Source organism: Malaclemys terrapin, chromosome 1 (genome assembly GCF_027887155.1).
Source record: "Malaclemys terrapin pileata isolate rMalTer1 chromosome 1, rMalTer1.hap1, whole genome shotgun sequence".
In the NCBI taxonomy this organism is placed as follows: domain Eukaryota; kingdom Metazoa; phylum Chordata; order Testudines; family Emydidae; genus Malaclemys; species Malaclemys terrapin.
In genome coordinates this window covers 272,530,196-272,542,677 of record NC_071505.1, presented here as the reverse complement: position 1 = coordinate 272,542,677, position 12,482 = coordinate 272,530,196, and the positions used below count along the sequence as shown (strand labels likewise).

Genomic DNA, 12,482 nt, shown 5'->3' with positions numbered 1-12,482 from the left:
TCTTCTAACAATTTTACACAATAAAGAGTCTCTATTTCATTTTCTTACTGGTACTTTGGAAGTGTTAAAACTTTAATATGGAAGTACGTTTGTTCTTTTTTATGGATAAAATTTATTTGACTAAACAATTAAGTAACTAGCTTGATTTATTTTGGAAAACAACATAATTTTGCTTCTGAAGAAAATGTGTTTGAATATCTTTTTTCATCCTTTTCTGGACTGTATTGCTTTAATGTTAATCTCTCTCTCTGTAACTACTACTCAGTTAATTCCTTCTATACTGGGACTAAAATGAGTAGTGAAAGCATTTAGCATCATGAGGGATCAAACTCTAAATCATAAAATAATTTTAATATTAATAATTTTCTTGTTCTGGCTGTGTTCACACCATGTCTGATCTCAAGAGGCTCTGCAATTCCAATGAACTCAGTGACAGACGGATCCAATTTTTCAGTCATTTGTCTGTATACTTTCTGCATTACATCCATGATGGATAATAAAAATATACTAATCAATTTCACTAGTTGGCTTCACTTTTTATGGTTCTCATTTGTTAGCAGGAGGCTACCACGTTGTCTTAAATATTTTATTGGAAAATTGGATAAAAAAGCATAGAATGTATTGTTAACACAAGCACACACACACACTTTTGGAAACAGGCACTGAAAAGCAATTTGCCTCAGAGAGAATGATAACATCATACTGACCAAATGACCTCCTAAGGTATAAAAGGGGTGCATGCCCTATACAGGTTGCAGCATATTCCCCTATATGTGCCATGTCATGGCTCCCTCTTATTTCCTTTTGGGCACTACATGTCCCCAAGGGAGTATGGATGGAGCAGTCTCTCTGAAACCAGGATATGCAGTTCTTCCTGGCCCTTACGTGGGTTGCGGAAGGTAGGAGGATGGAGAGGAAATAAAAAAACTTCTTGGGCATCTCTCCCCTACTCTACACCCGTGTAAGTGCAGGGTGCAATCTGGCTCAAAGTAAATACTCATAATTGTCACCTGTATATGTTCTTGCTCTTTCTGATTAACTTTATCTTCCACATCCTAGTCCAACATAAACCCATTCCCTGCCCTATGGTGCCTATTTACAAAGAACATTCGTAGTTTGGAATATAAACCACAACATCCAAGACGTCAGAAGAAATTTTAACTATCCAAGTCATGGATAGCATTCATTTTTTCATTCTAGAACGTTTATGTTACAGCTGGGGTGATACAGAGTTCATTTGTGACATGTGAGGATAATAGAAATTCAAGCCACTGAAAAGGTGGTGTTGCTTTTGACATATTTCCTCTTTATTTCTCAGGTAAAAGGGCTGGTGTATGGCTATGTGGGCCCATCATATAGTGTCAAGCAGGACAGCTTGTAGCCTATGGGTACAGGTATTGTCTAGGTCTGGCATAGGTATAGGCTGTAAAGCAATGAGGATAGAGGCCACAGGCAATAGCTTAGCCAAACTAATCAAGGCATGAGAAGCCTTAGCATAAGCAGCTAACTCGGCATAACCCTAGATCATAAGATAGGGCAAGATAGAATGCTGTAATGACTAAACTGCTGATAGGTAACCACAAAATGCTAGTTTATACCAGCTTGAAATATTTTAAAATTAGGAACATCAGCAGATGTCCGACCACAAGAATACCATGGCAACTAATTGACGTTGATGCTATCTATGGGAGAAGGGTACCTGAGGGTAAGGAAATACAAAAAAAGACAAGGGGATGAAACCCCCTACTGAATAATGCATTAAGCATAGTGACATCAGCGTAACATTATAAAAGTTGTATCCCTGCCTGTGTGCCTTGGGAGATATAACTCTTGGGAGCTGCCAGAATGATGGTGACGAGGAAGAAGAGGATGATGATGAAAATAATGACTAACACTCCAGGTACTTCTGTGGTGAGTATATGGATGGTCAAATGCTCATTCTGTCTTATTTCTATCTATCTTGCTGGGTCGGAGTATTTGTAACTTTGCTAACACTGTTAATAAAACTATTACAAATATAGAAGGATTTCCTAAGTGTGAGTTTTGCAACCCTGCACGTCAGGGTTCCCAACTGAACAATAATTCTAATAAGACTGGGCCTTATTTTGGGATAAGAACCTACCAAAGCTCAGAGTCTTAACTGGGAATTCTTGAGTAATCAATATAAACAATACACAATCAATAGATCAGGCAAAAAGTGCCACTGATTCAATGGAGCATCACTGAGGATCTGGCTCCTGATATAAAGGAACATAGTTTTCAAAAGGATAATTTTTAGGATGCTTTTTTGCACCTATATTTTACACCTACAGTCTCATCAGGTACTCGGTGGGGCACTACTGGGCACTACCTAGTACTCAGACTGGGTTCCGCAATTAATTTTTGCAGGGGTAAATGGTATCTGCAAGAATGGAGGTTGGTGTTCAGACCTTTTGAACCTTTATCTCATAATGACATATCAATGTGTCCATGACCACAATAACCTAGATCATTAGACCCAGAGAGCTTCCATACAGAGTGAAAGTCTTTTCAGTGGTCAAACAATGCCACTGTGTTGTGTGTGTGTGTTGGGGGAGGAGGGGGAGTGATGTGTAAATTCCAGGAATATTAGGGCTGTGATGAGCCCAGCAATAAAACCAGAAGATCCAAGTCTATATTTATTTGTATGATTGCCAGGCTGTATTCTCTGACCAGGTACGAAGAATATCAGAAAGAGGGAAAGCATGTGACAATTACAAAAATGTTGGGCCAAATTGTTCTTGACTCTTAGGGAAAAAAATCGAGTTGATAATGGAGAATTATTACTTACTATGAGTTATAAGTATAAAAGCTAACATGCTCATTGAATTAAATGAAAATGAGTAGTTTGACTAGAAGTTATGTCTGGTGGCTGGACTTAAACCAAGATATTGTAAGAATGTCTAGTCAATGTGTACTCTGTAGCCAGGAGCCAGTTCCATGAGGTGCATATTCTTTCTTACCACAGCTCATGAACTCGGCCTACTGAAAAAACAATGCTATGGTCGATGTGATATTCCCAAACAATTGAAACATGGATTTCCTGCAATTTGTTGAGGTCTTGCTGTATGCAGCAACTTCTGTTGTCTTCCTGTCTGTGATTAGGGCCCTCCTCCCTTCACATGAGGTGTCCTCGCAAATCTATCACGTTTCTCACGGTGAACCCAAACACCAATGCAATATACATTGCTCCTTCCAGGTTATGGTCCTTTCTCAGCTACTTTACTCAAAGCTGGATTTTTGATACCAATATAAAATGGTCCTATCCTAAGGGCCTCCTGCAAGTGGTCACCAAAATGTCAGTGTGTGGACATAATATCAGATAAACAGTTTCCTTCTTGTTTCTGCTGGGGTAAAACTTATCCCAGCTAGAATATTTGTTTGGGTATGTAGTGATTTTTTAAAACGTCAGCAATGTGCTCATAGTTCCTATTACCCAGTTCTTGAGGGAAATATATTTTTCAGGACAACAACTGTCTTGTTTCTCTATCAGAGTAAGGTAAATGGATCATTTCCTGCAAATGACTTCAATGTAAATGGCATAAAAATACTGTACAGCAACTTAAAAATCCTTATCTCTTCAAAGTGGAATTCATTCATTTTTTCATTGCCATTTATTCATTTTTTAAACCTTTCTTTTTCTTCTTTTCTTTTTAACTGGATGCTTCTTCCTTGCTACTTAATTGATCACTTCCATCTTGTTGTTTCAAAGAAACCCTTGAAAGGTAACACAACTAAATGGACCCCATTTTCATTCCCATTGATTTTCTTGTTATGTCATCAAAATCCAATCAGACACTTTAATTTAGCTACAATCCATAACCTGTGTGTCATCTTTGACTTTGACATTTCTCTAGGTCCACATATCCAGGCTATGTGTAAATCTTGCTGAGTCTTTCTTTATAACATCTCTCATCATCTCGTGTCTCTGTTACTAGACTGGTTAGGAACTACGAGGAAAGGGATAGATAATAAGATAGAAAATATCATAATGCCACTACATAAATTCATGGTAAACCCACACCTTGAATACTGTGTGCAGTTCAGGTCACCCCATCTCAAAAAAAGATATATTAGAATTGGAAAGGCAATAAAGGCAGAGAAGGGCAACAAAAATGATCAGGGGTATGGAACAGCTTTCATACGAGGTGGGATTAGAAAGACTGGGACTGTTCATTTTAGAAAAGAGATGCCTAAGTGGGTATATGATAGAGGTCTATAAAATCATGAACATTGTGGAGAAAGTGAATAGGGAAGTGTTATTTACCCCTTCACATAACGTACAAACTAGGGGTCACCTGATGAAATTCTAGGCAGCAGATTCAAAACAAATGTAAGGAACTACGTCTTCACACAGTGCATAATCAACCTGTGGAACTCATTGCCACAGGATGTTGTGAAGTCCAAAAGTATAAGTGGGTTCAAAAAAAGAATTAGATAAGCTCATGAAGGATAGGTCCATCAATGGCTGTGAGCCAAGATGATCAGGGACGCAACACCATACTCTGAGTGTCCCTAAGCTTCTAACTGCCAGAAGCTGGGACTGGATGGCAGGGGACTTATCACTTGATAAATTGCCCTCTTCTGTTCATTTCCTCGAAAGCATCTAGCATTGGCCACTACTGGAAGATAGGATACTAGGTTAGATGGACCACTGTTCTGACCAAATATGGCCATTTTTATGTCTTTCGCTTTGGCCTTGACAAATCCAATCTTGCCCTGATCATATCCATTCAGAATTCTGCTGCAAAGATCATTTTCCTAGCCCATTGCTTTGACTATGTTACCCCTTTCTTTGAATTCCTGCACTGGCTCCCCCTTCTCCACTGCATCAAACTGCTTGTATTCACTTTCAAGGCCAATCCTTACCCTGCCTATCATCTCTCATTCACTGCTGATGCTTACCTCTAATCGGTTCATAATGCCTTCCTTCACTGCTCACTTAGTAAATTTCCAAATAAGACCCTATATGCTTTCTCCCATGCTACTCCACACACTTTTGGGAGGAACTCCCCATCAATGTCCACACAGCTACCTCATTAGCCACCTTTAAAGCCTGCCTCAAAATTCTTCTTTGCCTATAAACAATTTGACAATAGTTAGGTTGCTGGTGTGCAGAGACTCTTACATACCATGCTGACAAATACGGTTTCAGTGTTTACTTGTACATCCCCATCTGTTTGTATCCATTTGCTGTCCCTTGTCTTATACTTAGATTGTAAGCTCCTTGGGGCAGGGACGGTTTTTTTGCTCTGTGTTTGTACAGCACCTAGCATAAGGGGTCCTAGCCCATGGCTAGGACTCCTAGGCCCTACAGGAATTAAAATAAATAATAATAATAATAATGACAGAAGGAGAAGAATAAGAATAACAAGAAGGAGAAGAAGAAGAAGAAATAATTCAAGTTTGCCTCCGTTGTCTGCAATGCATTTCTACATAATGGACTGGATCAAAAGCTTAGACTCAAACACTGAATTTTGGATTCAGTGTTTGTGTGGATGAGTGCCCTCTTCGCCAACACACCATGGATTGAACCTGGCGAACTCCAGAGCTAAAATATACAGCCTGAGCTAAAGCTCTATAACTGGCGACTGTAGCACCTCACATCCTCTGTGGATGAGCACAGAAGGGGCCCTGTAACTCATACTCACCAGTGGGTTACATTTACAACATATTTGGACTGAATTTTGCACTTTTGTCCAACTCTGCATATAAACACAGAGTGTAGCTAGTACTGCATGGATATATGAGGAGAGAAGAAGGCAGAAGTAGTTTTCACTACCTTCCCGTCAGCAAAACCACAATTCCACTCGCTGAACGTGAGGACAAGAAGATTTAAGCACTGGAAAGTGCAGAACTTTCTCTATTAAAGGACGTAGCAGTTGTTGCGTAATGGTCATGACATTTCCCATGATGTGTGTACACCATTGATTCAGATATAACATAACTCTGCCTTATTTAACTCTATGAAGCCTTTTGCAATATATTTTTGTCTGAAAAGCCTGATAAGAAATAAAGTTATAGTATGTTATAACTCTTCATTTTTGTCCGGGTGTGAGATTACAAAAAGATTTCTTTGCAATTACTGTCAAAACAACAAACTTGAAAACAATTTATGGTATTTCTCGATTCAGATCAATGATATATAGGGTATTATATGACATCTCTTGGATGTTGTACGTCTATAAAGGTGTTAGTGATTTTTTTTATTAAAGACTAGACTTGCTCGATTGCCACATTTTTCTTCAAAGATGATCAAAGACTTCTGCCAGCTAATGGTTGAACATGACAGACATTAATAATGAATTTTAGAGCCATTTAGAGCAGTGATAACAGGCTAATGGTAACAGCTCACAGCAGTATCCAGGATTAATTTTTTTTAACTTCTGAACATTCAACAAAAAGAAGTGATTGACAACAAATATTAAATCAAGTATGAACAAATAGGGCCCTGGAAACTTCACTGAATATGCAGTTCTTTCTGAGAGGATAGACTGCTGAAACAATAAGATTTCACCAAATAAGAACTATGGCTTAAGCTCTAATGAAACAATAAATACATTCTTAACAAATGTGAAAATATGTTTTCCCATTTTTCATTGTCAGATGTTGGCTGCTTTTTTTACTGCAATATGCCAAACAGTGCTGTGAGGGTTTATTTATTTATTTAAATAGAAGAGTAGGTGTGTTGATTCTCTAATTCAGAAATTGGTGAGAAAACAGACATCATTATTGACCTCACTGCCTTAAGCACTGGTGACAGAAGAACCAGACATTTCAAAAAGGGGTACTCCAAAATCTTGTGGTAGGATGTACACTTCCCAGATATTATTCTATGTAGCAGGCTGGTTGGCTACTAATGGCAGTTTTATTTAATGTATCACTATGGATCCAATACTGGAAACTAATAAGTACCCTCAGCACTCACTGACGTCAAGTGAATCAATACTCAAGGCTTAAACCAATCTCCAAAAGAGATTTCACAGCTCTTGGTGGCAATTCTTCTACTTTTTCCCTGCTATGGTGAAGCACCCAAACTTTGTGGCACATTTCTCGGAGCCTCTGTGTTATGAGAGACATGGATTTGACATAACTTGCAGCCAATCTGGCCTTGGCTTAGGCAGACGGAACAACGGCAGCTGCCTGTGTTACTAACAAGGACTGAGAAGGTGGAGGGGGGGGGGCGGAGGAATGTGAATAGCTCAGCTTGAGTCTGGGTGCCTGCGTTTGTAAGTTTCTTGCTCAAAACTGCTTTGCCGATAAGTAGAAACTATGAGTTCTTTGTTGTTGCTAGGGAAACCCAAACCTATTAAAAGTTACTATGAGTGCTTTGTTTTGAGGTACCTATAAAAGAGTTTAGAGAGTATGTGCAATTTGGAGAAGTTTGGGAGAAGTTCGAGAGGATTTTTATGAGCTAGGAGACCGACACCTAACTCCCCAGTGGCTAGGAGACAGGCTGGCCGCTGAACCGTGCTGCTGAATCACTAGAAACCGCCTCAGACCTTGGGTACCTATATCAACCTGGGGTGAGTCTAGACTATTGCTAGGTTTTCATGTGTGCTTTAGACTCAATAAAAAAGGATCTTGGGGTGGAAGCAATCATTTATCAGATGGAGGTGCTGTGTCCCCCACTGATTTATTTCCTGACACCGCCTGGAAAACAGGGATTAGTTACCATAGCTTTGGGTTCAGATAACCCTGGGTAACAACTGGGTTGAGATCTAATTTGCATAGTAAGTCATACTATAAATATATGCACATTAGGTACATTATAAAATTCTTTTATATCCCATTTGTCTATACCAAAAATACAAAGGCAAGAATACATAAAATAATTTACTCACCACAGAATTATGTGAAACATCTTGCTGATTCCATTTCTTTGTCTCTCTGTCCTTCAGTCTCCTTATTTTCTCATTTATCCCTATATCTTTTCCCTTTTCTGTCATTTTAAACTCCCCTTTGTTTTCTCTCCCTGATCTCCTTTTTATTATTCTTGCTCTGTCTCTCTTCCGCCTTTTCTTCTTTCCTAATCTTCTTATCCATATCCCCACATCTCTTCTTTGCCTTCCTTCTCAGTCTGTTTGTCCTTGCTACAAGCCACCTTGTTTGTATCATCCTTTGTTTGGTTCCCAGCTTATCCCCACAATTATTTCCCCATTTCTTTTGCCCTGCCCATCATTTTCCACCTGTTCTTTATCTCCACGTTGTCCCCCTCATCTACTTTACAGACTGTCCATGGTGCTTTTTGATGCCCACATAAGGACATGGAAACTTTTAGCCAGCCTGCTCTTTCCTCTCCACCATGCTCTTTCTCTTCATCTCCCAAGCCACAGACCAGGGTAGAAAATGGTAATAACAACTGTATCAAAAATACAGACAAACAATTCACAATTATATAGGGAAAAAAATCAGAAAGGCCAGCACACTTTCATTTTAATGCAGAGTGCCTGGTAGTACTTGGCAAAGCTTTTCGGATGGAACTTTTTTTTTTTTTTTTTTTGCAGAAAAATGCAGATCCAGGTTGACTGAAACATTTTGTGAATTCATGTCGATTTTGGCTAATTGTTTTGAATGAAATGAAAAACATTCGGAAATGTTAAAATGAACCATTTTGACATTATCAAAACTAAATATTTTGGTTTTTTGAGGGGAACTTAGGCACCATTCACAGACAGGAGGTAGCAGTGGACTCCTTATATCCAAAAGCCCAGCCAACATCCTATGGGGAAATCTCCTGTTGAAGCTTTCCCACTCTGAGTGTTTGTTTCTTAGATTCCCTGTGCTTAATAATGTTAACTTTTAAATAACTATGCTTTGGGACCAGTTCCTGGAATGTGACTAAACTGAAAAGAATGCATAAATCTCACCTTTGCACTCCCTTGCTCATGTTGCTGCTCTGTGCAGGGCTAGTCCTCCATATTATGTTATTGCAGAGGCAGCAACATTTCCCATCTAAATAAGGCTGTAAGGTAACTGAGAAGAGGAGGCATCTTTTGGCTTTCTCCTCCATTTTGAAGAGCTTTTGTGCCCCTTACCTAGGTGTCTAGAGTAGGATGGGAGTTGTATACTGTGCAGCCAAGCACCCCTGAAAGGCCCAGTGGTCTACCAAGAATTGACTTGAAAAGGAGAATAGGTTAAGATAAAGAAATTTTAAGTTAAGTCTGAGAAAGGAAGAGATTCCAATGCTCTGTCTCAGAACAGCAGGGTCTGGTGATTGCATGTTGAAGCTGCCAAGAGGCAGAACAAATTAGGGTTTTTCCCAGAAGGAAATTCGGGTTTTACCTAGAAGGGAGAGGCAGATCTCCCTTCTGTGACTGACAGATCTGGTCCTGCCTTCTGAAGAGCTTGAGCACAGGAAAACTTTTGTTGGAATGACAGACTTGGATATAATGAAAAAATCAGTTCCTTCAAGAGTAGCTTTACTGTCCAGCTTTAGTTTACATTTTGAAGGCTTATCTTTGCAACAGAATGGGCTAGAAAGCTTTTCTATTAAATAAAAGCTTAGAATAAATGGAACCTGGAATCCCCAATTAGGGAAAAAATCCTTATGCTTGTGCATTAACACATATTTTTTAAAAAGATGTAGTATCTGAGTAGATTCGCCCACGTGGAACACTTTCTCACCAGTCTGTTACTGGCCTCTCCTTTGGATCACTGATCCTCAGATCTATGACACCCAATCCAGCCCACCATATTGTTTAGGGATGCAAGAAGGATGAGATTAATGCTACAGCACCACACCCAGTGCAAAGTTATGAGCCATTTGTTTTTATCGGGCATCCACTTGCTATGTATATATTCTACTGAGCCTGGAAACTTATGACCATGCAGTCACAGAACTGTAAAAGGCAGTACAGGGTTAACTAGTGCTGGCTGAAAAAAGGTAAGTATATTTTGTGAGGTTTTTTTTAAAGAAAGATTTTTCATTTCTTTTGAAGAAAATTTATTTTTTGATAAAACATTTTAAAACAAAATTTCACTTTGAAATTCATTTTCTTTTGGTGGGAAAAATTCCACTCCTATTTTTAAATGTTCTCCCTATTTTCCAGTGAGAGAGAGAGAGAGAGAGAGGGATTTTTCTGACAATTCTTAAATGTGAAATGGCCTGTCAACATTTTTCATTTTAAATTTTTGACAAAATCCAAAATATTTGGATGAAAATGAAATTGTCAAAACCCTATTGTTCAATTAAAACAGTTTTTGTCAAAAATTGTCAACCAGCACTAGGGATAATCATCTGAGTAACTGATTTTAATTCTATGGGATATTTGGTGCTAATTCTGAATTATATGAAAACTTCATTATTGTTTAAAATTAAAAGTCACAGGTGCTATACATGTTATGCTCCTGTAAATGGACTTGACATTTGCTCTTTAATGTGTGTATATGTGTGTTTTCGTTGCATTGAGAGTAGAATGTACCATGAGCCACATTACCATAACTTCATCTGTGATATATCAGAGTCATGAGATTGTGTGACATAAGTGAAATTAACTCTTCTCGCCTCTATAAGCAATTCTCTGTAAGATATAAAAAAAGCATAAGTATAAAAAGACCTCACAGGCTAATGAACCAGTTTCCTTTAGCTGAAGTGACAGAGCATCTTCCAAGGCATCCAAAGACTCCGTTTCAGTCCTATGTATGCCTCTTCCTATATAGCAATTAGGATCTTTACAGATCTGTGCAACAATCTTTGTCTGATTACATGTCTGTAAAAGAATTGCTGCTACGTGAAAAAGTGAGGCTAATGAAGTGAAGCATGGTAAAATGACTTACCCTGGGCTCTCATATTGCTAGTGTCACCATCAGTGTGCTAAGAAATGCCAATTGTAATTAAAACAAATCATTGTCAAATACATTTCATAGCATACTCATAATGAGGAATGCTTTTCACTCTGTGGATTTTCACATCTCTCTGCTGAAAAAAATGAACACAGATTTCTTTCAGGTGTTCTTTTCTTGGTAGCAAAACTAGCGACATTTTGGGATGCATGCATTCATTAGAGCAGATTGTATTGGAAAAGCATAAAATGCAAGCCCACTTTCTGTGGTAGACGTAAGATATCTTCATCTTACTGAAGTTGTATTTAAGATTGCACTTGTAGGTATGAGTTTTGAGAACATGAAATGAAATTTATTTTGGAGACAAGACTTCTGTGAGTATGTTCAAGTTCATGATATTTGGGTGGCAAGACATCTGTCTTTGGTGTGGATGTAAACATTGCTTTAACTGGTGAGTTCCTTGATTTTTAGTGTTTTTATTTACAGGAAGTGCAAAGGATCTGTGGGCCTCAGAAGCTGCGGCTCTCAAGAGGTGCTTCTAAAGCCAGAGACCTTGGCTGAGTTTGTGATGGCGTGAGTTTGAGGAGCATCTGAAGTGTGGAAGGGGGAGGGTAGAAAGAAAGTGCTGTCAGAGGAAGAAGGTGCTGAGCAGCCCGTTGGTGAGGGAAAGGTCCCGGTCAGGTGTTGCGGGAGGAGCTGTGTAGTCCCCAAAGGCAGCCTGCTGAGAGGCTTTTCCCTGCAGTAGCTTGGGGTCTGGGGAAGGCAGGTGCAGCACAGCTGCAGCTGGCCCGGGGCACCTCCGGGTCGGCAGAGGTGGAGGGGAGGCTCGGGGCTTCGGCTGGCCCAAAACTCTTCTGGCCAAGGGCAGGGTGAGGGGGGAGGGTGCTAGGGCCTCTGGCGAGTACGGGGTGGGGATTCGTGGCCTCGGCTGCAGGGAAGGGGCAGGTGGTCTCGGGGCTCCAGCTGGGGGTGGGGGGAGAGGGAAGAGGCAGAGCCGGGGGCTAGCCTCCCCTAAGGAGGGCTCCACCTGCCACCCATGCTGGGCCCATTGAACTCACTGACAAAACTCCCATTGGACATAGGGCCTGGATTTCACCTTTGTTGTTTTGGATTGCCAAAAATAAAAAACAAACAAACAATAAAAATCTTATACATTTCGACAAAGCACATCCCTTATCTTCTAGTACAACATTTTGAAAATTGCATCGTCTAATTAGTTCTTACTAATAAGGAAATTCCGCTAATATATTTTCCCCTTGGACTTCATTTGGCAGTTACAGCAAGATTTTTAGTTTCAAATAAAACATGGCTCACAATTCTATTTTTTTTTTTAAAGACAGGATGAAACATATGAGGATTACAAATGGAAAATTCTAATTATATCTGTTAAATAAAGTAAAAATAATGGCTGGAAGGCCTAATGCTCGAACAGAATTGAATAACTGGAATGCAAAGTGTTTCAGGTTTTGTACAAAATACTGAAGAAAAGAATGAAGAAAATACATTACTCCATGTTCTCCATTCCTCCCCCACATTTGTTTTACTTAATGTACTTTAGAGCTAATTTTATGTTGGTAATACTTTATATTAAGTTCCATTAATTAAACACAAATTTCAAAGTAATTAAAGTGCAATATTTATATTTCTTTTGTACCTAATGATATTTTCAGTGACTTCAA

The 12,482-nt window shown here is 39.2% G+C and overlaps 1 protein-coding gene across 3 annotated transcripts in view; it reads right to left on the bottom strand.

The window, feature by feature from the left end:
• The window catches only part of MYO16 (myosin XVI), a 588,255-nt gene that overhangs the window by 11,515 nt on the left and 564,258 nt on the right, over positions 1 to 12,482 (bottom strand). The gene's annotated exons all lie outside the window — the stretch shown is intronic.